Source organism: Eptatretus burgeri, chromosome 3, assembly GCF_056783735.1.
Source record: "Eptatretus burgeri isolate ZD-2024b chromosome 3, Ebu_testis_v1, whole genome shotgun sequence".
Taxonomy (NCBI): Eukaryota; Metazoa; Chordata; class Myxini; order Myxiniformes; family Myxinidae; genus Eptatretus; species Eptatretus burgeri.
The window spans coordinates 96077762-96105261 of record NC_140963.1 but is presented as its reverse complement, the minus strand read 5'-3'; the positions used below and the strand labels follow the sequence as shown (position 1 = coordinate 96105261).

At 43.7% G+C, this 27500-nt stretch overlaps 1 long non-coding RNA gene across 2 annotated transcripts in view; it reads left to right on the top strand.

Moving 5' to 3' along the window:
- LOC147030496 (uncharacterized) overlaps window positions 1–27500 on the top strand; it is an 84437-nt gene that overhangs the window by 29073 nt on the left and 27864 nt on the right. For both annotated transcript variants that reach the window (XR_015055783.1, XR_015055784.1), the window contains exons 2-4: window positions 1033–1130; window positions 8349–8493; window positions 14924–14992. This is a non-coding gene — a long non-coding RNA (uncharacterized LOC147030496). The remainder of the gene's footprint in view (window positions 1–1032; window positions 1131–8348; window positions 8494–14923; window positions 14993–27500) is intronic.

The window sequence follows — 27500 nt, the reverse complement described above, 5'->3', positions numbered from 1 at the left end:
GCCAGCCGGCGTTATAAACCCCTGAGACGGCGGCGGTGAGGGTGGCGCCAAGAGTCGGGTGAGAATCCCGCCACCGCTGAATCCATAACAATAACAATATATATATATATATATATATATATATATATATATATATATATATATATATATATATATATATATATATATATATAATCATTTTAAAATGAGATCCATGAATGATGCAGAGGTTTCATAATATTTCTTCTACTTACTTGGAAATTTCAAAGTTTCAGAATGAAAATATGAGTGGTTTATACCAATCTGCACTTCTTTTCTCAAAAATGTGAAACTGAAATTGAAAGTACAGTATTATTTATCCATCGTGATTCCCAACCCATTTTTCAAGTTACTTCTTTTCAGATTGATTTGTCTTTGTCCCTTCATTATTGGAAGATTTTAATGCCAGAACCTAAGAATCCCATTGAACTGGCAAGCAGTTATTTCAGGACATTTGTCTTGAGATTCTCATCACTTTGAAGCAGTGCCATTCAGATGTTCGTCCATTGGTCTTAAGAGAATCGCACATTGACTTATCTGGATTATATTCTTCAGCAATTTCCCATCACAACTGCCGATTGATGAAATGGAAGTTATTTTGGAATCCCCTTTGACACAAATTTTATTGAATTTGTGGTGCAAATATCTTCTGCTTTCCACAGTTTCACAATCTCTTCACCCAGGAGTTGACAGATGTTGCCACTATCACTCAACACACACACATTTGAGGATCTGTTAGTCTGCTCCAATTATATCGAACAAAAATATGAATGTTAACCTAAACCATCCTCATAAAACTGCCAAGTTCCAAGACTTGAAGGATTGAGGACTTAACTGTTGTAAATAATTACACTTGCAATGATGTGTTTAATTAGAATATGAATAAATACAGATGTACATTAGTTAACATGACTTGGTGGTGTAATGATTAGAGTGTCAGCTTTAAGTCTGGGAGCTCAGCAGTTTGAACTGCAGCTGAATCATATACCTTACTTCTTATTCTCTCTTCCCTAGGTACAATGGCGAGGTTCCTGTCATGCCTTCACAACAATACTCTTCCACTTCCCTCTGTCCTCAGTCAGTGTCAGTGTCACCATTTCCCAACCATAAAGGTCGGCCAGCATTACACAAGACACCAGAAATTTCCCTTCCAACTTCCTTGATGTATTTCTCTTTACCATCAATCACTCCACCCTCCTCCACACATTCGTGCCCACTTATATCCTCCTCAACAACTTTGACAGATACTCAAACCTATTCCCCTGTCTGATCTCTTTACCCTCTAACCTGATATGATATTAATTTCCTTTCTCCATTGCCCAACCCACATTACCTCTATCGTCCGCATTCCAGATTGCCTTCCTCCACTTCCCCAGTATAATGCATCTCCCGCTTACTCTCCACCACAAATACAATATCCCCTGCAGAATACCTTTCATTTCTACCCTGCTACTTACCAACTCCATCACCATGATAAACATGAGTGGGCTGAGAGAGCTTCCCTGCCTCAACCCAATATTCATACCAAAGACGTTAAAAGTTTTACATGCTGCTTCCTTGCTTGACACAGCATTTCATAGGATAAAGCATGAACAAACAAGTGTAAGTTGGCAATACTAACACAGGCTTTTTTGGCCAGATTGGCCTCCACCTGCATTAAAGTTCCTTTTCAAGGAACTCATAAAGTTCGTTGCATCTCTGCTTGGACAGTGTGATCATAATGATCTATTTCCATAACAAATTTGGTTAAATCGTGTCGATGTGATAATGATCATTGAGATGCAAGTGATGTGTGTTAGCATGTGGAGGGCATTATGTGAATGTATTCAGGTCCCTGTAGGTCACTTCCGGTTCTGGGTTTGGAGCATTGTCAGGTCTCCTTGGGGGCTCCCTGCTGACGATCTCAAAGTTAAGTTTCCGGTCGTTATCTGTCCCGTTTTAACTGTTTATTTTCTCACCTACATGTGACTGTGTGTTCCTAGTTCGGTTTTGTTTCAAAAATCGTGCTATTTTGTGAGATTTCGTCGAACTTGTTCTTACTGGGTGCTTGAGGCCTATCCTTGAGGCCTGAGGCCTACCCTTTGTTCCCCTCGGTGTACGATCGTGTTTATTTGTTTTTTCTCCCCATTATCTTCAATTTCTATCTTTCCCACTTTCTTAACGTCCCCCATCCCAACGAATCACTCTATTTCTTATCTTAAAAAAAAACGCGACCTTTCTCCGATTCTTCTTCTTCTTCATCTCCTCTTCTTATTCCTCCTCTTCTTCTTCCTCGTTTTTTTCCACAACACTTCCATGACCTAATCAGTTGAAAACTCTCTCAAACATTAATAATAACAAAAACGATCTCTTATAATGCTTCATCTTCTTCTTTCACACATGTGGTACTCTTTGCTGAATCAGAACGCACAACTCTTCTACTATTTAAACATACTGCTCTCAATTCGACCTTTCCTTCATACCTTGCCTAAAAAATCCAACTGTTACAGCGTTTCTTCTCTCCATTCTCTGAATTTGCCTTTATTGCATCCCTCAAGAAATGTGTTCAATCGCATAACTGACCTAAAACTTAAAAAAAAAAAACCCAGTTTGCTATGAATGTTCGCTTTCCATCAACCATTGTTTTTTTTTCCAACTTCAGTGCCAACTCACTCTTCTCACCCCTCACTCTCAAAGCAACCATCCCACTCTTCTCCATCCAAGCCTCCCTTTCACCTCTCTCAAAAACTCCCCCCTCACCTTTCTCCCACCATTCATCCCCTTCACTCATCTTTCCCAAAGTTGCCCCCCCTGCCATCCACAAAGCTGCCTCCTTCCACTGCCCTCTCACCTCCATCTCTTCACTCTCCTTCATCTTCTTCTTCTTTCGGCTGCTCCCATTTGAGGGTCACCACAGCGAATCATCCGTCTGATCCGCATCGTGATTTGGCACATGTTTTACGCCGGATGCCCTTCCTGACGCAACCCTGGTCGCCTCTTACGACACAGGGATATGGTACACCTATTTTAACCGGGGTATACACCGGCCCAGTACACTGGTACTCATTTCGCCGACCTCGGAAGGATGACAGGCTGAGTCAACCCCCTGGTGTATGAATTCAGTGGCTCAACGGGGCTTGAACTCAGAACCTTTTGGATCCCAAGCCGCTGCCCAAACCACTGCGCCAACACCTCCATCTCTTCACTCTACCTCCTCAAATCCTCAACTGCCTTCTTCCCCCTCTCTTGTCCCCCCTCTCCCCCAGCACCACAGAGCCTTTTCTCCTCCTCATTCGGCCCTCCCCTGGCTATTCTGCAATTCCCCATACTCTTTAAACAATACTCCTTACCTCACCCCTCATCCCTTGTCCTACCCTCCCCCTCCCCCCACCCCCTGCACCCAAAGCCTCCTCCCCTACCTCTTCATTAAAAGTATGGACCTCAAATATCCGGGGCGTTCGCTCAAACCTTTCAGATCTTTCCATACAGGTTGCCACTGACAAACCAGACATAATATGCCTAACAGAAACTTTCCTCCCCCAAGACGTGTCTGACTCCCAAGTATCTCTCCCTGGTTACTCCCTCCTCCGGTTTGACAGACCTGAGCCTCGCCCTGGTGGAGGAGTTTCTCTCTTCATCAAAGACTCCATTCCTCACTCTCCATGCACTGCCCTCACTCCCCCACACCCCCAGGGGTACCTCTGGCTACGGCTTCCCCTCAATTCCCACCTCATGTTTATACGTGTACTGTACCGTCCACCAAACAGTGATGACTCCATCTACACCTCACTATCTGAAAACATGGACCAACTTCTATCTTCTCATCCAAACTCTCTCTTCGTCATATGTGGCGACTTTAATTGTCATCATGCCAGTTGGCTAGGTGTGGGTACCTCTCTCACCTGTCATGGCACCTCAGCAAAAGCTTTCTGTGACTCATTGGGACTGACTCATTCAGTCAACTTCCCGACCCGGATCTCAACCAATGGTACTCCATCTCTTCTGGATCTGATTTTGACAAATTTCCCTGACAATATCTGCTGCTCTTCCTTCGCTCCAATCGGTTCTTCTGACCACGACCTTGTCAAAGTGGACATCTCTCTGGCTTTAATCAGAGAACCACCTCTCCGCCGTCGAGTCTGGCATTTCACTCAAGCCGACTGGCAGGGTCTCCAAGCAGCCCTCAAACTTATAGACTGGTCTCCTATCTCTACTTTCTTCAACATTAACTCTTCCTGGGAATTCTTTCAAAGAAACTTGCTCTCCCTCATGCACAGATTTATCCCCTCTCGTCTTCAGTTATCCTACCCTTCCTCCCGCCCTTGGTTCACTGAAGCTTGTGGTGAGGCAGTTGTCCTGAAACAACTTGCCTTTGCCTCATGGAAAGCAAACCCAACTGAGGGCAATCTCAGTTCCTTCCATAACGCTCGGAACAAGTGTGTATCTACCCTCAGGAGAGCCAGAAAACAACATCTTTCTCATCTCAAGTCTGAACTCTCAAACCTCTCTCCCTCCTAAAAATCCTGGTGGCGTCGAATCAAATCTGTTTCTGGTGTATGTTCCCCCTCCATCCCCTCCCTTACCTCAAATGGCAGCACTGCTGATACCGCACGTGAAAAAGCTGAATGCCTAAACTCAGTGTTTGCAGCGAAATCTTGTGTCCAAAACCCATCACTTTCTCTCCCCACCTTACCCAGTCACACCAACTGTCCCTGGACTCTGTGTCCTTTTCTCCTGACAAGGTGGAGAGCTTGCTGTGAAACCTCGAATCAGATTCTGCAACCGGTCCAGACGGCATCAGCCCACGTGTCCTCAAAGCCTACTCTTCTGCTCTTACTCACCCTCTCTCTGTTCTATTCACCCTCTCATTTGCTCAAGGCCATCTGCCATCTGCTTGGAAATCAGCAAACATCACTACCCTGCACAAAAGGTGCAAAAACAGATCCCTGCAACGACAGACCAATCAGCCTTCTCCCAATCATTAGCAAGGTTATGGAATCCATCATCGCTTCAGACATCAAATCCTTCCTCTTCTCCAATGGCTTGATTTCTGATCATCAATTTGGTTTCAGACCAGGTCACTCTACCCTAGATATGCTGCTTCTGCTCTCCCATCAATGGATGGAGCTCCTCAATGCCAGACAGGAAATTCAATCCGTATCCCTGGATATATCACGTGCTTTTGCCACAGTCTAGCACCCTGCCCTGCTCACCAAACTCTCTTCCCATGGTATCCAAGGCCCTCTCCACTCATGGCTTGCAGACTTCCTCTCCTGTCGCAGTCAACGTGTGGCCCGAAATGGAGTTCTTTCGTCCCTCCTTCCTGTCCAGGATGGAGTTCCTCAAGGTAGTGTTCTGCGTCCTGTTCTTTTGCTGGTTTTCATCAATGATCTCTCCAACTCTCTGGAAAATCCTCTATATCTCTTTGCTGATGACTCCACTCTCTGCCGTACCATCGGTCATCCCTCAGACCGGCAAGCAGCAGCTTCTTCGCTCACTGCAGATCTGGATAAAATCACAAACTGTTCCAACATGTGGAACATGCCTTTCAATCCAGACAAATCTCACACTCTCACTATGTCTCTCCGAAAGGACCGTTTAGAAAACCCCCCCATCCACTTTCTCAACAATCATCTGGAAGAAGTCCTTTCTTTCAAGCTTCTGGGTCTCACTATCTACCATGACCTTTCCTGGGAAAGCCACATTTCAAACCTCGCCTCCAAAGCCAGTCGCCGACTGGGAATCCTCCGTCGTGCAAGGTCCTTCCTCGGCCCACCTGAGCTCCTGACCACTTACAAAGCTTTTGTCCGCAGCCTGATGGAATACTGCTCTCGCCTCTAGGCTGGTGCTCCTGCCTCCCACCTTTCTCGGCTTCACGCTGAAGAAACCAAGGCATTTTGGATCATTGGCATCTCCCGCAATGAGGCTGAGTCTTTGGGCCTCTCACTCATTCACCACAGGTTGGTCGGTGGTCTTCCTGTCTTCTACCGTCTCCTCTCCAGCCTCGCCTCCCCTCCCCCGCTCTCTCTGTGATTTGTCCCCACCACATTTCCGCAGGGTGCTCAAGGTCCACCAACAACCCCCTTCTGGTAAAACTACCAAAATCACGAATCACTGCTCACCTTCACTCTTTCATTCCTCTTTTTTCCTGCCTTTGGAATAAACTCCCTCACTCTGTTCAATCCCATTCTTCCCTCCAAGCCTTCAAAACAGCTGTTCACCACCACCTCTTATCATCCCCCATCCACATCCTCGATCTTTTCTACCTCCGATAATCCACCCAAGCCCACCTCCTTCAAATTCCCTGCTTTCCTTCCTGAAAGTCCCTGTAATGTCCATCTTCTATTCCCCATGTTCCCCGTCCCAACCCTCTCCCTTCCACAGATCTCCAAATGTCTCTGTTCCCCACTATTTTGTCCTTCCCACTCCCTCCCTCCTGTCTCATGTTCCCCTTGACGTGCGTTGTGTGTTCACTCTCAGACGAGCCTCGACAAGGTATACAAAAAAACAAAAACAAAAAAAAAACACGGTGTGTTCCAAAAATACCTGGACAACTTTGGTTGTTAATATATTTAGTACTACAAATGATACAACCATAGCCTTTGCTTTATATGATACAGAAACTCTTAAAGTATTTTTTTACGTTTTCAGGTCTGGTGGTTTAATTTAAAAGGAAATGGTCAATGTGTGGTGTTGCCTTCTCCATGACCGTTTGGTCAGTCCGTTTTTCTTTGCGGAGGATACAGTGACCTCAACAATGTACCTCAACATATTGGAAGGACTCACCTTCCCACAGATTTAAGACGTGCAACCCAATATAATTTTTCAACAGGATGGCACTCCCCCTCATTGGGTCTTAGTCGTGAGATCCGTCATGAATGAAAAATTCCCAGGTCGCTGGATTGGGTGAGATGGACCAATCACCTGGCCCCTATGATCACCAGACACAACCCTCCTTGATTTTTTTTTCTGTGGGGGTTCGTCAAAGATGTTTTCTACAACACCAAGGTGGCAAACCTGCAAGATCTTAGTTCTCGGATCACAGTTGCATGTGCACAGGTGAACGCAAACATGCTGAGTCGAACATGGCAGGAACTCGTGTACCACCTTGATGTCCTGTGCGCAACAAACGGAGCTCACATTGAAGTGTACTGATGGTGTGCACAAAACTTTCTGAGTTCCTGGATCACACACACTAAAGGGTATCATTATTTAATTTGTGCTTCTAAATATATTAACAACCAAAGTTGGCCGGGTCTTTTTGGAACACCCTGTATTGTCCACCTGAGAAAAAAATTCCAATCAGAAAAATATTTACTTAACAAATGTGAAACGATGCACAGCACACCATAAAAAAACATTAGCTGCCAATATCCCAAAATACAGAGCATTGAGACCCACCATCAATATTAATAATCAATGATTAAGCCAATTACTTTGGTTGTTAATATTATTGTGCATGGGGTAATGAGGCCCACCTGGAACATTTGCAGTCCAATACAGAATCATCAGTCAGGTACATTCCAATATACATAAGCATTGCATAAAATGCATTGAAACATGTCTCGCGACCAGTTTGGTCCTATAGTGAATAATACAAGGTCCAACATGAATCCTCACATTCTGGATAAACAAATGGGTCATAATCATGGGCTGTAAGCACTCTTCATTGAACACATTGGGCAAACAAAATGGCCTTAGAGGTATTACATTCGCCTCTAAGCTATCTATAGCCTGGGTTCGAATCCCAACCCAGCTATAAACTGTCATCCTTTGCATTTGTGCAAACAACACCCTGTGCATTTCAGAGGCAGGGTAATTTATCGATGTGTCTGGTGTCCCTAAGGTGGATGTTAAGTGGGAATCCCGTCTGTCAGCATTTGTTGGTGGACATTAAACATCCCATGCTGTTCTTCATGAAGAGTTGGCAGGCCATCGCCGGCACCACGGCCAAATTACTGCCCTACTCAACAGAGGGCATCATATTAACTGCACAGCCATGCCCTCAGCCAATGATGCTACCCCGCAGTCATGTGTTGCAGAAGAAAGGAGTAGATTGAACACGTTGGTGCATGCCATTCTGTACATTTACTTTAAACGTCCTGAACGTTGAGTGGGGCTTATTAACCATCCTCTATCTATTCATGTAATCGGTGGTTTCTTGTGAAACAACAATACATTTCAAGCAGGAATTATCTTATGAAGAATTTTACAGAAACCACATCTGTTCTTGAATATGTTGTAATTTTCAAGAATTTTGTATATGGATAGATTTGCTCTCCACTCCGAAACCAAGAGAAGTTGATTGATGTATTTGAAAGTGTCACTGTGCTGCCATTTTCTCACAACAGGATGCAATTCTACTTTCAGCTGTGTCTCCGGGCTAATTCTCAATGCTTCAGTCTCCTTGTGACATATATCTTCCAACTTTTGAACTAGAACGAGTATTTCCTGCTTGGCGTTATTACCCACTTGCATTTTACATGCATAATGCACGTACGTGACTTTACAGCCAATTTTAAACATTTGTCAAAATCTTGTTTTTTTTTGCAACATACTCAGAAAGTGTTGTAGAAAGCAACAAAGTGCAACTCACATCTTCTTTCTAAAACTGGTCTAAAAACATTTTAAAAAATTCATAAAATACAACACCCTGTGCACTCATATTCAAGTACAGTATATACTTCGATTTAAGCAAGTAAAATAGACATAAAATGTCACAGCCCAAATTGTTTTAGTAATTTTGCTGTAGTTTAAGGGCGAGCCCCTATTGATGGACAACTGAAATGGCCGCCAGTCTACTCGTCGGCCATTGTTGATCAGACCTCAACATAAAGTGAGGTGCGCATGCATGTATGCTATCATGTACAGTGTTTGTGCCAATCTTGAACAAAATCGGACCATGCATATCAGAGAAATGGTTGGGGACACATTTACGTAAAAAAATGGCCAATTATAATCAGCCATCTCTAGAAAAATGACGTGCTGATGTAAACCCTCATTCTTTATCTCTGTGCCACGTTTGAATAACATTGGTAATTGCATGTCCGAGAAATGGTTGAGGAAGTGTTCAACATCGGGTTATTTACAACTAAAATGGCCACCAGTTGGCCATCTTCAATTTAATCTCAAAAAATAAAGATGTTCACATGTAAGCTATCATTGGTTACCTGTGTGCCAAGTTTGAACAACAATGGTAAATGCATGTCCGAGAAATGGTTGAGGACGTGTTCAACATTGGGGTTTTTGCAACTAAAATGGCTACCAGTCAGACATCTTGAACCTGATCTTCGAAAATAACGATGTGCACATGTAAGCTACCATTCGTTATATGTGTGCCAAGTTTGAACAACATCGGTAAATGAAACTCTGAGAAAACTTGGAGGATGTGTTCAACATCACGTTTTTTACAATAAGTTAAATAGCCGCCAGTCAGCCATCTTGGAGCTGATCTCGAAAAAAATTGACGGCACACAGATCTTTTATGGTGGCTGATATACGCACAAGTTTGAACAACATTGGTAAATACATGTCCGACTAGAGGGGGAGCACTCCGTAGAGTGCAAAACCTCTGCCTCCAATACTGCTGGATCACTCAAGTGAACCTGATATCCTATTCATTCAATTTGACGTCAACAGTACTCACAGAGTTATAGTTTACAACTTTCCCTTTTACTTTTAAATTTTATATACTCAATTCATTCGTCATAACTAGATTCCTTGAAACAGAAATTGATTTTACGTGGGTATATCCACCTGAAGTTCCAAAATCAGCCGCAATTATAATTTTGGCATGTTTTTTTGTTGGAAATCACTTCTAACATGAAGAAATGCAAAAAAAAAAAATCGAAATTTTGTTGAAAAAAAAGTTTCAAAATTTTTTTTTTCTCCAACAATTTTTTTTTGGGGTGGAGGGGGGGTTGGAAATCACTTAAAACATGTAGAAATGCAAAAAAAAATTCAAATATTTTTTCAAAATGGCCACCATAGTGGCCATATTGCATTTTGGACCAAGTCCAAAATCTAATGGCATGATCCTTGGACCATACCTAACCCCCCCCCCCACCAAGTTTCGACGAAATCAGTCGAAGAGTTTTTCCGTAATACTGTTCACAAACAAACCAACAAACAGAAAGGGGTGAAAACAGTAACCTCTGATCTTCGATGGCGGAGGTTAACTAGAGGGGGAGCGCTCGGTTAAGTGCAAAACCTCCGCCGCCAATACTGCTAGGTCACTCAAGTGAACCTGATATCCTATTCATTCAATTTGACGTCAACAGTGCTCACATGAGTTATAGTTTGCAACTTTCCCTTTTACTTTTAACTTTTACATACTCAATTCATTCGTCATAACTAGATACCTTGAGACAGAAATTGATTTTACGTGGGTATATCCACCTGAAGTTCCAAAATCAGCCGCAATTATAATTTTGGCATGTTTTTTTGTTGGAAATCACTTATAACATGTAGAAATGCAAAAAAGAAAAATCGAAATTTTGTTGAAAAAAAAGTTGCAAAAATTTTTTTCTCTAACAATTTTTTTTGGGGTTGGGGAGGGGGGGGGGGTTGGAAATCACTTAAAACATGTAGAAATGCAAAAAAAAAAAATTCAAATATTTTTTTTAAATGGCCGCCATAGCGGTCATATTGGATTTTGGACCAAGTCCAAAATCTAATGGCATGATCCTTGGACCATACCTAATCCCCCAACCAAGTTTTGTCGAAATCCGTCAAGGAGTTTTTCCGTAATACTGTTCACAAACAAACAGAAAAGGGGTGAAAACAGTAACCTCCAATCTTCGATGGCGGAGGTTAATAAATGGTTGAGGCCTTGTTCAACATCGGGTTGTTTTACAACGAAAACGGCCACCAGTAAGCCGTCTTGGAGCTGATCTTAAAAAAAGAAATGATGGCACACAAGTATTTAGCGATGGCTTATATATGCATAAGTATGAACAATATCGGTAAATGCATGTCTGAGAAATGGTTGAAGACGTGTTTGATACCGGGTTTTTGTACAACTAAAATGGAAACCATTCGGCTATCTTTGATCAGATCACAAAATAAAGTGAGGTGCAAACGTATGCTATCATGTGCGGTGCGTGTGCCAAGTTTCAACAAAATCGGTCTGTGCATGTTTTCGAAATGGTTGAGGACACATTTAAGTAACAAAATGGCCACTGGTTGCCTATCTTGGACCTGATCTCGAAAAAAAAAAAACATGCTTATGTAAGCCATCATTCCATATCTGTTTGCCAAGTTTGGATAAGATCGGTGAATGCATCTCCGAGAAATGGTTGAGGACATGTTCGACACCGGGATTTTTTCGACTTAAATGACAAACAGTCCGCCATCTTTGATTGCATCGCAAAACAAAATGATGTGCATATGTATACAATCATATGTTGGTGTTCTGTTCAGTACATTTAAAATTTGTCCATACATGTCTGAGATATGGTTGGGATGCACGCAGGCACAGACACGAAAATCTATACCAAATCCATAAGCCCCCGTTTCGGATGAAGTCCAATAGGGAGTAATAAAATAATGGTTTCAAAGATCATTAAAAAAAAATCCAAGAAGTTTTGTGATACTGAGGCAGTCTTGTACATCACCTTTATACATTTGTGCTGTTTTTAATGGAACACCAGCAAATCTTACTGTGATACGACGATGTTGAGTCTTGTTCGGAGACCGGATTGCTGCGAGATCATGGCGGGTGGTTACACCTACTATTGGTCTGGTCGCTCTGATGGTTACCATTCCCAAAGAGTTGCTATAGCTGTGACCAACAAGCTGACTCCAATGATAATTGAGGTAACACCGGTCAACGAGCGTATTATGAGACTAATAATTCGTCACTTCTTGGGTGTCATTTCCCTGGTCTATGTTTATGCTCCTACTGAGGCGAGTGATCTCACCGTGAAGGATGCATTCTATGCCACGCTTGAGTCTGTGGTTGATCAGTGCCCCAGACGAGATACATTTCTAGTCGGGGGATTTCAAGGCATCGACTGGAACTGATAGGGATGGTTATGAGGTGTGTGTTGGTCCCCATGAGTCATGAACTATGAACCAGAATAGCACTAAGTTCCTTGACTTTGCAAGAAGTCATGGACTTAGGGTGGCTGGTTCATGGTTTCAGTGCCCACAAGCTCATCGCTGAACTTGGTATTCCACGCTGGCGGTGTGGCAAAGGAGATTGATCATGTCCTCGTTGAAGGTTGCTAGAGGATAATCCAGAACTGCAGGGTCTACAGGAGTGCTCAGTTCCTCTATACAGACCACGGGCTTGTAGAAACTCTTAAGTTGCATCTTAAATCCAGGAGAATGGTACCATTCCAGCCAAGGCTGGATGTTGGCAAGCTCAAGGATGAGAGGGGAGCTGAGGAATTTGTGAACAAGCTGAGTGAAGATTTGGGGGGTCTGGGTGCTTTGGGAGGTCCTGAAGAGCTGTGGAGTGCTTTCAAGACCACCGTCCTTGATGTTGCTAGTGGATGTCTTGGAACTCACCATAGAAGAATTTTTTCTCGCAAGGGACACTGGATACCATTGACCAGAGTAGCAGGGCCAGGCTGAATGGCAGATCTGATCTGTTCAGGGAGCTGAGGTGTAAAACTATACAAGGAGGCCTATGTGCGAGGAATCTGTGAGGGGTGGAGCATCACCTGTAGTCATGTGATTCTCGTCCTGCTTACAGGGGAATTCGTGCATTGCATTCATCCAAGCCCATCCCTCGGTGTACTGCAGTCAGAGCAGAGGGTGGTAGGCTCTTGACAGAGGAGTCCGAAGTGAAGACCCGCTGGGCCGGTTACTTTAAGTGGTTGTACCAGGCTGATCTACCAGCTGTCGAGTTGGATGACGGGGGTGTTACAATAACTGTTGCTGACCCTCCAATCAACTGTGGTCCACTTTTGCTTGTGGAAACGCAGGCTGCAGTGAAATGGGGTAAAGTGGGGTAAAGTGTAAAGCCTGACTGGGGTGTAAAGCCTGATTGAAATGGGGTAAAGCCCCACGGATCTGTGACATCCATGCTGAACTTCTCAATGCTGGTGGAAATGCTGCACTCATGTCGTTGCATGCAGTTCTGTACTCTGCCTGGAACACAGGCATCATCCCAACTGACTGGAAGAGGGGCCTTGTTGTCCCTCTCTGGAAAGGGAAGGGTGATCGCCAAGACTGCAACATCGACCTAGGGGTGATGCTGCTTTCAGTGCCGGGCAACGTCTTTACTCGGATAATTCTTTATAGGGTTCGCTACCATCTGCTTGAGCACCAGCATCCAGAGCAGTCAGGCTTTACACCAAAGAGGTCAACGATTGACCGTATCCTTGCTCTTCGGGTCCTCACCAAACGCAGACAAGAGTTTCGGCAGGGGCTGTTTGCAGCTTATGTTGATCTCTGTAAAGCATTTTATTCAGTGAATCCGAATGCCCTCTGGAGGATTCTTGGTCTTCGTGGGGTGCCACCAAATCTGATCGATCTGATGTCTGAACTCTACTCTGGTACTGAGAGTGCTGTGAGATGTGGTGGTACCATCTCTGACTTATTTCCAGTTGTTACTGGAGTATGTCAGGGGTGTGTACTGGCCCCACACTTTTCACCATTTGTATTGACTGGATTATAGGTAGGTTGTCAGAGAGATCAAGCTGTGGTGCATCATTTGGGAATGTCAGATATCTGACCTTGATTTTGCAGATAATGCAGTCATCTTTCCGGAGACTTTAGATATCCTTTTGAGGGCCCTCGAGGGGTTGAATGAGAAGTCAGAGCCGCTGGGATTATGGGTTTCCTGGGTCAAAACTAAGATCCAGGCTTTCGGTGACATCTTGGATGCTGCTGTCCTGTCTGTGCCTGTTTGTGGTGAGGATGTTGAGGTCATGGAGAGATTCACTGACCTTGGCAGTGATATTAATGTCTCTGCTGGCTGTGAGCCAGAGGTCAACAGATGTCTGGGTTGGGCTTGGGGAGTCATGGATTCACTGGATAATGGGGTGTGGTGCTGCCGGTACCTGTGCGGGAGGACAAGAGTCCAAGTATTCAGGTCCTTGGTGCTTCCAGTCTTGCTCTATGGATATGAGACCTGGACTCTGACGAAGGATCTGAGACGGAGACTTAATTCCTTTGGTACCAGGTCTCTTTGGAAAATCCTTGGCTATCGCTGGTCAGACTTTGTGTCCAATGAGCGGTTGCTGAGAGAGACTCAAATGAGATTTATTACTTGCATCGTCCGTGAGCGTCAGCTGCAGCTGTATGGATATGTGACTCGTTTTCCTGATGCTGATCCTGCTCACCAGATTCGGTCAGCGAGGGAGCCTCGTGAGTGGAGGAGGCCAATGAGCCAACCACGTTCCTCTTGGTTGCAGCAGGTTGATCGGCATCTCAAGGAGATGGGGATGGGCTTGGCATCTGCCTGGGGGATGGCCAAATGGAGGCCCCTGGAGTACCGGCGGAATGTGGACACAGCGACGCGCTGCTCTGGCGCATGCTCCCATCCCTGATCTGATCTGAGTATTGGTTTAGGAGATGGAGGCTTTATTGATCACCATAGAACGCAGCATCAATCAGCATCATACATAACCATATTGGCAGCCTCTTCTTCACCTAAATACTGTACCCTCTCACAAGGCACAACCTCTCATGCGACATGTCGATATATAGCATGGTTATTGGAAGTTTTATGAAGGTGATTTTTGCTCCACAGTGTTCAAGTATGTAATTAAATTTTAATGAATGGTCAAAGAAGTTTAAAGGTGTATAAATAAATAAATTCCGGGTTTTACCGCCATTTTACCGAGTGTCGATAACATCACCCAACCTAACACTTTACATTAGTTCTTCATGCCTGTTGTTTGTGTCCTTTATGACATCATTAAAATAGTAAGTTTCCTGTTTGGAGTGATTTTCAATTTTGTTTGACTGCCAGGTCGACAGAGAAGAAATATTATCTCACTCCTCTCTACAAATGAGTGGTCGAGCCGAATTCAGAGCCAAAGTACGGTAAAATGGCAAACTTGTCTTCCTATTCATGGTCTGATATGTGTTCAATATAATATATATATATATATATTTATATTATATATATGCCTGGTGTTGGCTTAATGGTTAGGGTGGTGGGCTTAGGATCCGAGTATCCTGAGTTCAAATCCCACTCAGCTGTTGAATTAATACCACGTGGGGTTGACTCTGCCTGTCATCCTTCCGAGGTCGGCAAAATGAGTGCCAGCATGCTGGTATCCTGTGTCGGAGTGGCGACCCGTCCAGGATTGTACCCAATCGCCAAGGAGACTGCTTCGGCAGCACCAACGCTCTGCACAGAGTATGGTCCCAGTGGATGGATATTATATATATATACATATTATATTTATATATATATATATATATATATTATATATATATATATTATATATTTATATATTATATATTTATATTATATATATATATATATATATATATATATATATATATATATATATATATATATATATATATATATATATATATATATATATATATATATATAACATTCAATTGAAAAAGGTTCTTCTCCAGATATAAACTGATAAGACGGATGGAAAGATGAACAGACATGAACCAATTGTTTAACCCCGTTTTTCGCTTTGTGTGGGTGGAGTAAAAATAGATGCATCACATGTATGATTATGCTGGAACAATGATTCATTCAATCATTTTGTGTGCAGCCTATGGATGCTGGTTGCATCTTTGGTGGGAGCACACCGGTGTCACAAGCACAGTGCCCGCTGTAGTTTGGGCAAGAATTTGGAAATTTGTTCATGATGCTGGTGACAGCTCACCTCATCTTTGCGAAGGTCACTGTGGGATCTTTAATGTCTACACACTTATGCCAACAGATGGGATGCTGAGCTTATCATCCATCCAAGGGTTGGCACACGCATTGATGAATCACTGTCCCTGTGAAAGACCAGGATTACAGTTTATCGCTGGGTCTGGATTTGAACCCAGGCCGGATGGCTTGGAGGTGATTGTTTCTACCTCTAGGCCATCCTGCCAGCTCAAGCAATGATTGAAGCACTTTATGAAGGAAATTGTGTTTTTTTTTTCTTCATCTTGTTCTTTTAATGCATTCTCTACATGTGTTTTATCTTCTATCTATTTTCTAGTCCACTAACTAAGATCTCCACATGTAGCAGGTCAAGTCATGATGTGGAATTATTTCATGTTATGGGCCACAGACTGAATGTAAGAATAAGAGGACTGGCCAGATGATTAGTGCACGACTTGCATCAATTTTTTACATATGCAAATATGGCAGGATGTTTGACCTTCACCCTTGTGTGCAGCATGTACGTCACCCCCCTCTCCCCTCCTCCTAACAAAATACACTTTGGAAATCTGTTCTAAATCCAGACGTAATAGCCAGAGCTTCCTTTGTCCAAGCTCTGCTGTTAAAACTAAAAACCAGGGCAAACCATCCCAATAAATTGCTCACCGAATGCATGTGAGACTCAGTTAAGATATATTTACCTCTGTCACCGAAGATGGACGGAGGTCATGTTTTCACCTCTGTCTGTTTGTCTGTCTGTGAGCAGGATATCTCAAAAAGTTATGGAAGGAATTCAACAAAATTTTGCTGGACAGGTTGCATGTGTCACAAGGAAGAATTGCTTTGATTTTGGTGAACATCCGGATACAGATATAAATTTTATGTGATTCTTTACCCATGTGAGATAGGGCCAAAAAACTATATACAGTATTGCATGATAGCTCAAAGAGTGATGGATGGGTTCGAACGAAAGTTTGTGGACAGGTTGTATGTGTGACACGAACGAATTGATTTGATTTTGGTGGCAATCCAGGTTCGAATCAGGATTTGAAATTATATTTTTATATTCAGTTCTCATGCTTCAGTCACATTTGGCTCCGCGGCCGCAGGGTCTAAAAAAATCTACGGCCATTAGCAATTATAGGGCGGCCGCAGTATTTCCACGGTCACACAATGTAGCAGTCACATATGTTTTTATTTTTCAGTTAGCCGCACGGGGGTATTTAGAAATTGTGGAGACCGAAAACGTGGGGGTGCCGTAGTCTTTGATTTGATGTCGCACGGTGACCTTAAGCCGTCCCTGCGGCGGCCATAGAATTTTCAAGGCGGATGCAAGGTGCCCACAAGGCGACCGCAGTGGGGCCCTAAGGCGAACGTGGAAATAGTGCGGCCACCGTAATTTTTTGGGGGTTGGCAAAATTCATTTTTCATTGATAAGAGCCTACGGAAAACGCACGAATAACGCAAGCCCACCGTACGCCCTACGTACGGTCGACGTGGAACACATCTACGTCATGGCTACGGCTTGTCGAATTGCTACTGCCAACCAAGAAATGAAAAAAGTTATAACTCCGCGCTTTAATTCCACGGAGACCCCTACGGCCTGTAAAATATAGCCATACGGCGTAGGGCCACCCTGAGGCCACCTCAGAAACTCTGCGGCCGCCGCACGTTTCTGTCAATTCAGGGGGGTACAGCCGCCGTATCCTCGCCATCAAGAAAATGTGACTCATGCTTAAGTGATTCTTCACCATTGAGAAATGAGGCACAAAACGATATATAGCATGATATTTGAAAACGTTTGATGACAATGATGATGACACAAAACTTGTTCAATCTGTTTTGTCATGAACAAGTGTGGAGATTATTAATGTTCTTTGCCTGGAATCATAAGGTGTTTGAACCAGAATCGATGATGTTCTGTATTAGTCCATGAGCCAGCCATCGATATTTTGGAGTTGACTACCAGAAAGGGGGACTAAACGCCACTTTATTTTCCAGTTAGGTTGATGTCTGTAGTAAATAAAAAAACAATGTGACAGACAACTTGAAAGAGTGGCGAAACACCTTTTTGGCGGCCATCTTGGAAAATGGCTGCCTCATTTGATCATATTTCTGAAAATTGATGATAACTTTGCAATGGCTGATCTGAGGTTTTCACAACCCTGAAGAAATATTCACTATACAATTTGGCACATGCCAGTATAACACTTGTGAATATTGGTCCATTGAATTCCAAAATAATTGAAAAAATAGGTCAGAATTTGGATTTTTCTCGCACAAAATTTTCTGCACCTGACATCGTGCTTTCTGAAATATTTATGATATTTAACTTATTAACATGCAGATATGATAAATATTTAACATCCACATAAACGAAATATTTAACATGCAGATACAAGGCAAGTACGAGCTTTAATGCTATTCTTCACTTTTCAGATAATTATTACTCACATACTGATGTTGGTGTCCTTTCATTCGTCATCACTGTCTGATGAGTCCTGCTGGTCTGGCTCCTCATCATCACTGGCCAAGTGTGAAACTTGCACGCTGCTGTACATTTCAGAGCATTATTGATGCATGAGCAGTCAGCTGGCCGACAAGAACGAGCACACTTGCCCAACATGAATCTGATAACAAATTCGGGAGCGAGGGATCCCATCATCCACTGGATAACAAAGCTGCCATCTTCACTTGTTGTCCATCCGTGTCCTTGACTGGGGTGAGGAATATCTGGTGAACTGACTAAACTCCATCGCCATATGGCTGCCTGGTAGTTAGATTGATGTGTGTGCTGTGGGATTGTGTCCTCACATCGTGGAAGCTCTGCCAATTCGAGCTCTCCTCATGTGCTGTGGAACATTTGGCATCTGAGTTCATTAACTTTAGTCACTTTGGTATTGCGACAGTAAAGTTGACAAACGAACTCCTGGAGGATGCAGAACATGTCATTGGTAATGTTCCAGCTCATCCCAAGTGATGCGATGACAACTATGAACTTCTGATCACGCAGGAGGATTTCAAAGCCTTCATCTTTCCTTGCCCGGCAAATGCGCTGAGGATGTCCCTTTTCAGTCCACAGATGAAGTCCTATCAAGGATTTGTCCATGTCAAAAAAAACCAAGGAATCATGCCTAGTACACACGAAAGATGGAGGGACAAGTCCCCCTCTCTGTCAGCACACAGCAATCTAAGTACAATATCAACCATCTCCATGAATGTCATCCAAAAAGCTGCAAGTTGACCTCTGTTGTGTTTTAAAACCTTCAGGCAAGTGAGAAACAGGACAATAATTGTCCGGCAGGATTTGTTAGTGACAGCAGCATCGTGTGTGGTGTGACAAATGTTCTGGTAAAGCTCAAGCACTCCTCAAATAGTGTCATTCAACTTCGGCAGATTATCAGCATGGTTGGTTGCCAGCCATTCTTCAAAGCCTGACCATGCTAACCTCAGCTGCACTTCATATGTCAACTTATGAAGATGGACAGCTGGGTTGTTCTGTCTCCCTTCAATAACCTTGTTGATTGATCCTTCCACAATGACTCCTCATTCCACAGCCAGATCACGAAGTCCAGCATCCCCAAACATCTTGCCAACTGTGGACATCACGTTGCAGATCGTATGGAAGTTCCCCATCATCAGCACGATTCCCCCCTACCTTTCCTGATGTTTCCATACAATTTCTGTTGCTGTTGCATACATTGCCTGATCCAAGACAACTGCAATGTTCTCAGGATATAGAAATGACTGGATATAAATGGATTGTCACGAGATTTCCTGGATGGTTTATAATTCAGTTGTGGATGCATTTATTGTTGGCAGGTCTTTCAGATCTGACATCACTTCTTTGTGCCCTCTTGTTAGAATGTTGAATCCTGTGGAAGAACTTGTTGTTTACTCAGATGTGTCATACATGCATACCAAGACCCACATCAAGTCTGTTGACGTGCTCTCAGTGCTGCACTTGCACGCATTGTTGTCAGGTCGGGTGATATGATTGCAGGTGGACTGTTCCTTTTCCCAATAAAGTATATTGGTTGTTACACACCTGGTGCCTTTATTGTGTGCTTCTTCTCCTTCGTGGAGGCAGTCGTGACTGGTTTCGGTGGGCAGACAATGAGGATGTTGGATGAACAATGATACCGTTGACATGATGTGAGGTTCCTGCTCCAGATAGGACTTCCTCTTGCCTATCAATGTTATCAAAGGCAACCACTGCAGAGACAGATGGACGTACGCACATGGGAATAGGTACTGTGTCAAACTCGACACATTCCAGCTTTTCCATACATAGTGCTGTGTCTATTTCTTCTAAATGAGAATAGGAACAGATGTGAGGGCACGCTCCAACAGTACACACGTCAATCTAACTACCAGGCGGCCATATGGTGACGGAGTGTAGTCAATATGCCAGATACTCTGAACCCCAATCAAGGGCACGACAGAAGGACAACAAGTGAATATGGCAACCTTGTTATCCAGTGGATGACAGGATCCCCCATTCCCGAAGTTGTACTCAGTTTGATGTCGTGCAAGTGTGCTCACTCTTGTCGGCGGGAATCTTCAGACAGTGATATCTGAAACATGAAGAATAGCATTAAAGCTCGTTCTTGCCTCATATCTGCATGTTAAATATTTCGTATTTCTGCAGGTTTATAAGTTAAATATCATAAATATTTCAGTAAGCACGATGTCAGGTGCAGAAAATTTTATGAAAGAAAAATCCAAATTCTGACCTTTTTTCTCAATTATTTCGGAATCCAATAGTCCAATATTTACAAGTATTATACTGGCATGTGCCAAATTTTACACTGAACATATCTTGTTCAGGGTTGTATATGCCTTCGATCAGCCATTTCAAAGTTATCGTCAATTTTCAGAAATATGATCAAATGAAGCATCCATTTTCCAAGATGGCAGCCAAAAAGGTGTTTTGCTCCTCTTTCGAGATGTCCGTCACATTTTTAAAATTTACCACAGACATCAACGTAACTGGAAAATACAGTGGCTTGTAGTTCCCCTTTCTGGTGGTCAACTCTTGTCTGGCTTGTGGACTATTTGAGGGCGTGATCCATTTAGCAAAATGTAGAATAGATTTTATTGCATCTCTTTGGTCTGTATTCTGTGAGGTATAATCTTACAAAAGCAAAGTAATAATTTGGATAGTGGATATCATCCTTTAAACCATAATTATAGTAAACTGGCTCAACAATGAGTCAGATCACTGCCCCCCCCCCCCATGCAGCGCAGAATGGAGGCAGCAAAGGATGCCATGCTCTTGTGACTTGGTGACAGGCACTCGGTGACAAGATCGACGAACTTCATAGTCCTAGGGATTAAGGCTCAGAAGCATTCCTGCCCGGGTGCATTCATCCCGCCCAATTACTCGTGGAGCCTTCTTTATAGCTCTGCCTCACAAATACAACATTTCATTAACCTCCTGTAAGCATGGTATGGCAAACTCCATGACATGCAGATTAATAGGTCCCCCCCCCCCGACCCCCACATAAAACCATCACCCCACGCTTTTCCATCCCAGGTTCTATCAACCCGTTCACTCACTCGCTCTGCGACCAATCTGTCCTGATGGATGATCGGACGTGAAAGGGCACACCGTGTCCAAAAGACGCTGGCCCTCGGCAGCGACAAATTAAGCGACGTGAGGCAGGAATATTTTATAGCCGGTGCTTTGGCCCACTTAGGGCTTTCAAAGACCAAGAGGTGCGTTGAGAACACTGTGTTAATTACTCAGTCGTGGATGCTGGGTCTTGCTGGCTCCGCGCCCGGAGCTCGCAGTAAATGGGCAACCGCACGCCGTGCCCCTGGAGGTGATCTGACGCTCCGGCTGTTTCTCATTATGTGGTAGGCAAGGCAGCTTGAAGAAGACAGGGAAGGGGAGTGATTCAGGGGGCAGGGAGGAGACCGCGTGTGAACACCAGCACACCAAGCAGTGTTGCACAGTGCACGAGCCTCAACAGCAACCCTAAAAGGTGTCGGCAAGATGGTGCTAATTAAGTTCAACAAGAGCCCTTTTGATAAATGGCATCGTTAAAAATACATTCCTTGTTTGTATTTGTTATCCTACAAAATGGAATCATTAGCATGCTGAAAAAGTATTAAGATTAATAGTCATATCACCACCAGCCCAAAAAACAACAGGAAAGCAATTTATTTGGGCTGCATGGCTTTTCATTTCGTGCCCATGGGTAATAGAATTATACAGATATGCGCACAAAGTTAAGTCTCATAGTTAACTCCCGTGGGAAGCAAAATGACAAGATAAAGTACAATATCATCTGAAAGCCATCAATTTACTCAATCGTGTGGCATAGAATTTTCTTATCTTGGCCTCAACAACATGGCGGGGTCCAGCATAACGTGCCACGAAGCTGTCTGTCAACCAGACGATTTGCCTTGAAATAAATTTTAATGGAAAGATATTTCATTGAAATTTGTTTCTTGCAATCGTGGGGAGGCGTCAGGGCATTTTTGTAATTTACATGGTGGCTTCACCCTGTAGGTGCAACGGTGCGCTGAAGGAAGCTTGTCGAAATGGCTGGAAACCCTTACAGGGCGACATTATGCCACGAGTTTCATTTGCCACGTTGCAGGAGGGATCAAACATCTGCTACGACATGATAATGCCAAGGATGGTGGAAAGGCTGTGATAAAGTGTACGGCAATTGCTCGTTTTGGGGGGGGTGGGGTTCTGCAGGATAGGCGGCATGGAATGGGCTGCAGATACGACCCACGGTAATGATCCAAATTTGTTGAGTAAACCGGGTTCATCACCAAGTGACAGACCAAACACATCGTGCACGGTACCTGCTTTTATTTGAAATTTTCGAATGACGTTGGTGTATTTACTATTCTGAAAAAGTGAATGATATATCCGCGACGAGCCACTGTTACAATTTACCTTCTTCCAACAGGATTTGCCTTCTTTGACATGGATTTCCAATATATATTCCAAACTGTATTCATCTTCAACCCATCGGTTGGATATTTGCTTGACAGTTGCCACATTTTTTGAGAAGTGTTGCTCCACTCAGCCAGGCTCTTAAAATGACACCTTATTTAATGTCTGACATTTCTGCTGCTCATACTATTTGGGCTTCATGTGATGGACAACTTAACTAGGATGGACCAGCAGTGTGGATGTGAATACAGTGGAGTCACGGTACAACAGGCATGCGATACAACAAATTCGCTAAAGCCGAGAGCAATTATTGTGTCAACTTCCATGATCAATATAAATATTTTCAAGCGTTTGTGTGTTTGTTTGTGTGTTTGTCTGTGTGTTTGTTTGTGTGTTTGTGCGTTTGTACATTATTCTGTCACTGCTGAACCGTAGCACCGAGGGATCCCAAATTTTGGGTGTAGCTACTTCAGAACCTGGGAAAGGTTTTAAGCTACCACGCGTTGGCCTAGACATCCGTTTTGAGGCCACTAAAGGCCGCTATAAAGTGTGTATTGGGATTTGGGGTCAGGCAGGACTGCCGCCGGCCCGCAGGTAAAAGGTAACCACAATGAGGCCAATAACTCCATCGATTTTCAATGTCCAACACATCCAGAAACCACGGCTGGGAAAAATGTTACCCAGTTGGGCAGTGCCTGGTATCCCCCCCTCCCCCCTCCCCCGGGCAGCGCAGTTGCCCCTGCTTGTCCTGAATAATTAGCACTTCATTAATGGTACAAATAGCAAATAAATGAAGAAAATAAAATGATGCGTCAAAGCTGCTTGGAGAAAGTTAATGATTCCCTGCATCATGATATCGGAGAAAAATGAAATAATTCCCTTTTGTGAAAACTGCCAGAATATATTGTCATTTTTTTTGTTGATGAGGAGGAGGGAAGGAGGAGGAGGAGGATGTTGCTGCTGTTTGGAACTCCACCCATACATGAAGATGATAATAGAACCTAAGAGCTTCCTTTCCACTGAATGAATCTTAATCTGAACAGAAATTCACAGCCTTGACCAAAACTGCTCCATCAGAGGAGGCAGCTAAAGCCCAAAACTAATCTCCGAGATCGAAAGTCAGAAAAAAATGATGTTGGCTGGAGAGAAGGGCTTCGTGATATGCACACATTGAATAAGATACAAGACCTACCCAAGAGAATAGTAAAACAAGCAGGAACCTGAGAAATCTGGAACAATGAAGAGGATAATAAAAAGGTTAATACAGTTCTCCAAACAAGGTCTGCAATGCAAGTCAGCTGGTGTGCAAGATGGGCCTGATGAATGTGATCATGAAGGACAAAACCTCCTTCAATTATTATTTCGTATGGCTGCTGGTTTGTTTCAATGCTGGGAGCACCACTGTGCTGCAGTGCCCCCTGTTTCCAGGAGGGTGAAACTCATCTTGGCCACCTCAGAAGGATGGCAGGCTGAATCAACCCACCTGGTGTTATTTATCGGTAAAAAAGAGGGGCTTCAACTCAGGACCCGAAGATCTTAAGCCGACCACGTAAACCGTTAAGTCAACATGAGGCTTATACCTTCTTCACTGAAGGTACAGCATATTGGAGAGACAACATACTGTCACATGTGTATATCATACGTGCTGAAGGCCTTGTTGGTTATCTTCCAACCAATGAAGGTTGACATGCCTGGTGTTGACTTAATGGTTAGGGTGATGGGCTTGGGATGTGAGGATCCTGAGTTCAAATCCCATTCGGCTGTTGAATTAATACCAGGTGGGGTTGACTCTGCCTGTCATCCTTATGAGGTCGGCAAAATGAGTACCAGCATGCTGGTATCCTGTGTCGGAGTGGAGACCCGTCCAGGATTGTGTCTAATAGCCAAGGAGACTGCTTAGGCAGCACCAACGCTCTGCACAGAGTATGGCCCCAATGGATGGATGAAAGGTTGACAGCAATCCTGTCTGCCCCTAAGTAGTAGTGAGGGAATGAATGAACAGGAACAAATAAAGGAGAGCAAAGAGGGGAGGAAACAAAGTAACCTGAAAGTGAAAGGAATTGGGTTAAAGGGGGTAGAAAAGATTGCAGGGATGGATGGGCATGGGGGAATGACAGGGGATGTTAATGCACCACCTGCTTGGAGGCTTGGAGCGAAGAGTGTGAGGTACGAAACGAACACCTCATCCAGTGCTGTAACCATGTTGAATGATGGAAGTGTCTTCAAAGTGTTAAATATGTGGGGTTATGTATTTACTATGACAATGATGCACTTTTATTTCGTATTGTTAATTGATAAACCACAGTTAGCACAATAGTAAGATGGACAATGGTCGCTTTTGCATGTTTGGATCATTTATACGTCAATGTGAGCATTCGGCATGTGTACCTGAGTCGTTGAATGCCTCGGGGTATGCAATGACGTGTGCTTTGCATTTGAATGCATGTTTCATTCATTGCATCGTGCAAATTGGTGGCATCTTCACGTGCATGGTAACCTTGACACTGGGGTGCCTTTTATTTCTCAAGTACACTTTTGGAGAATGAGGGGAAGCAGAGCTGGGGACGGACTCCCGTTGAAACAAAATTATCATACAATTAATGAAGATCCACAGAATGTATTTTTTCATTATATAACTGTATTCTGACATATTTTAAGGACTTTTAAGATTCATCATGCAGGAGGCAGTCCTGCTTCTGGAATTTCAAGTGGTGAGATACTTTTCATTATGATATTGCACGGTTTGTCGAACTCTTATTGCGATTAGCTGACTCTGATTATGGCTGAAAACCTTTTGCAGACTTTGCCTTTCCCCAGCAAAGATTGCCAGGCACCTACACGTCTGCTGAGACCACTTTGTGCTCCTGTGTATCTTCCATCCATCCATCGGGACCATACCCCTGTGCAGAGCATTGGTCACCACTCCGACACAGGACAGCAGCAAGCTGGCACTCATTTTGCCGACCTCAGAAGGATGACAGACAGTCAACCCCACCTAGTATTAATTCAACAGCCAAGCTGGATTTGAACTCAGGATCCAAAGACTCCCAAGCCCACCAGTCTAACCATGAAGTCAACACCATGCGTGTATCTTCCAGTTCCTGAAGAAATGTCAACATCCGGACTTTCAGCTGGGTCATTCACAAGATCTCTGCTGGATCGTCATCATGAACATACCCCGAGGTACTTCAAATCAATTTTGGAGAGTCCGAGCTTTCTTCCTCGAGCACTTATATTGTCAACAGCACCAGTTTCACCAATCCTCATCAGAAACTTCCATGCAGCTCATTGCTGAAACATTATCAAGCACAATCTTCCGCATGGAGGAGCCTTCACTACCTAAGATTTTGATTTATATTTGCTTGTCATGTGATATTTGCTTCCAAGGTGCCATAGTATTCACCGCACATTCACCAAACTACAATAATATCCAGGCGTGTAGTTTTATAGTCCTTATGCAGGTGTGGCACCTAATGATTGCTTGCGTGACAATCAATCACAACTTCCTATATTGACATGAGGGTAAAATGAGGGTAAACTTTACGAGGGAGCATTTCATTTTTACACATTAGGTGTAAATATATTATCACATGTTATTTGCATTTTCTGCACAGTTTTTCCTCTGTTTACATAATTATTTATAATACTACAGTATGTCTTCTCTTCTCAAAAATAAATGAAATTTTCTGTCTATGGGTCTGTGTGTGTCTGTGTGACACCAATCACGACAAAACGACTGTGCCAATTGATGCCAAACTTGGCACATGGACCAAGTTCGACTTCATGGTGACCATGGGCTACTTGGTTTCACCTGGAGCCATGGGGGTTCACGAGGGAAGGTTGACGAAAAATCTCCAAGTAAATGTTGTTTCGGAGCATGGTTCAAAGCACGAATGTGTGCTGGAGCTCTTGTAGGGAGATATGGGTGGCGCATGGATTTCCCTAGAATCTCACATTTTAATGGATTCCAGCGCACATTCAGGGATGGAGAGCATGTCCAAAAAAACCATGGCCCCATGTTGAGACTTGGAGTTCTGACGCATGACAGGGTCAGCAAGCACCTGAGCCATTTTTTGCATTCGGGGCCTGGTGGGGCAAGGCTACGACCGCTATGGTCCAATGGAGAAGAGTGATTTCACTCACAGCCCCATTTCATCGGATTTTTGGCTCCTCCCCTCATCCGGGGATAATAAAAAGGGCGAGTGCAGCTCATTCTCAGAATTGGCAGATCATAGAGAGCGCAGAGCAGAGCAGATGGGCATGCGCTTGGAGAGCAGTTCGTAATTGGCAGATCATCAGGGACAGGGAGAGGATGAGCCAGCACAGCATGCGCCAGACATCGGACCTCGCTCAGGAGAACAAGCACTGGTACAGCGCCTCCCTTTTCTGAAGCGTTTTGGACTGCACTGGTCTGCCGGCCATGCCAGGTATTGAGAGGTCGTTAATCCTCACCTATTTCGTTTTTCTGAGCTTTCTCTAATTTTACTCATGTTGTGTGTGTGTGTGTGTGTGTGTGTGTGTGTGTGTGTGTGTGTGTGTGTGTGTGTGTGTGTGTGTGTGTGTGTGTGTGTGTGTGTGTGTGTGTGTGTGTGTGTGTGTGTGTGTGTGTGATGATTCCTGTTGTAGCGTCAGTTAATACTTTGTAAGAACTAATGGGATAACTCTGCACTGTCTCATTTTAAAAAAAAGTGTTTGCCTTTTGACGCACCCCATGAATTCCTTGCTTTCCCTGCTATACATTGCAATAAACCTCATTTACTGTGCAACATAACTTTCCTC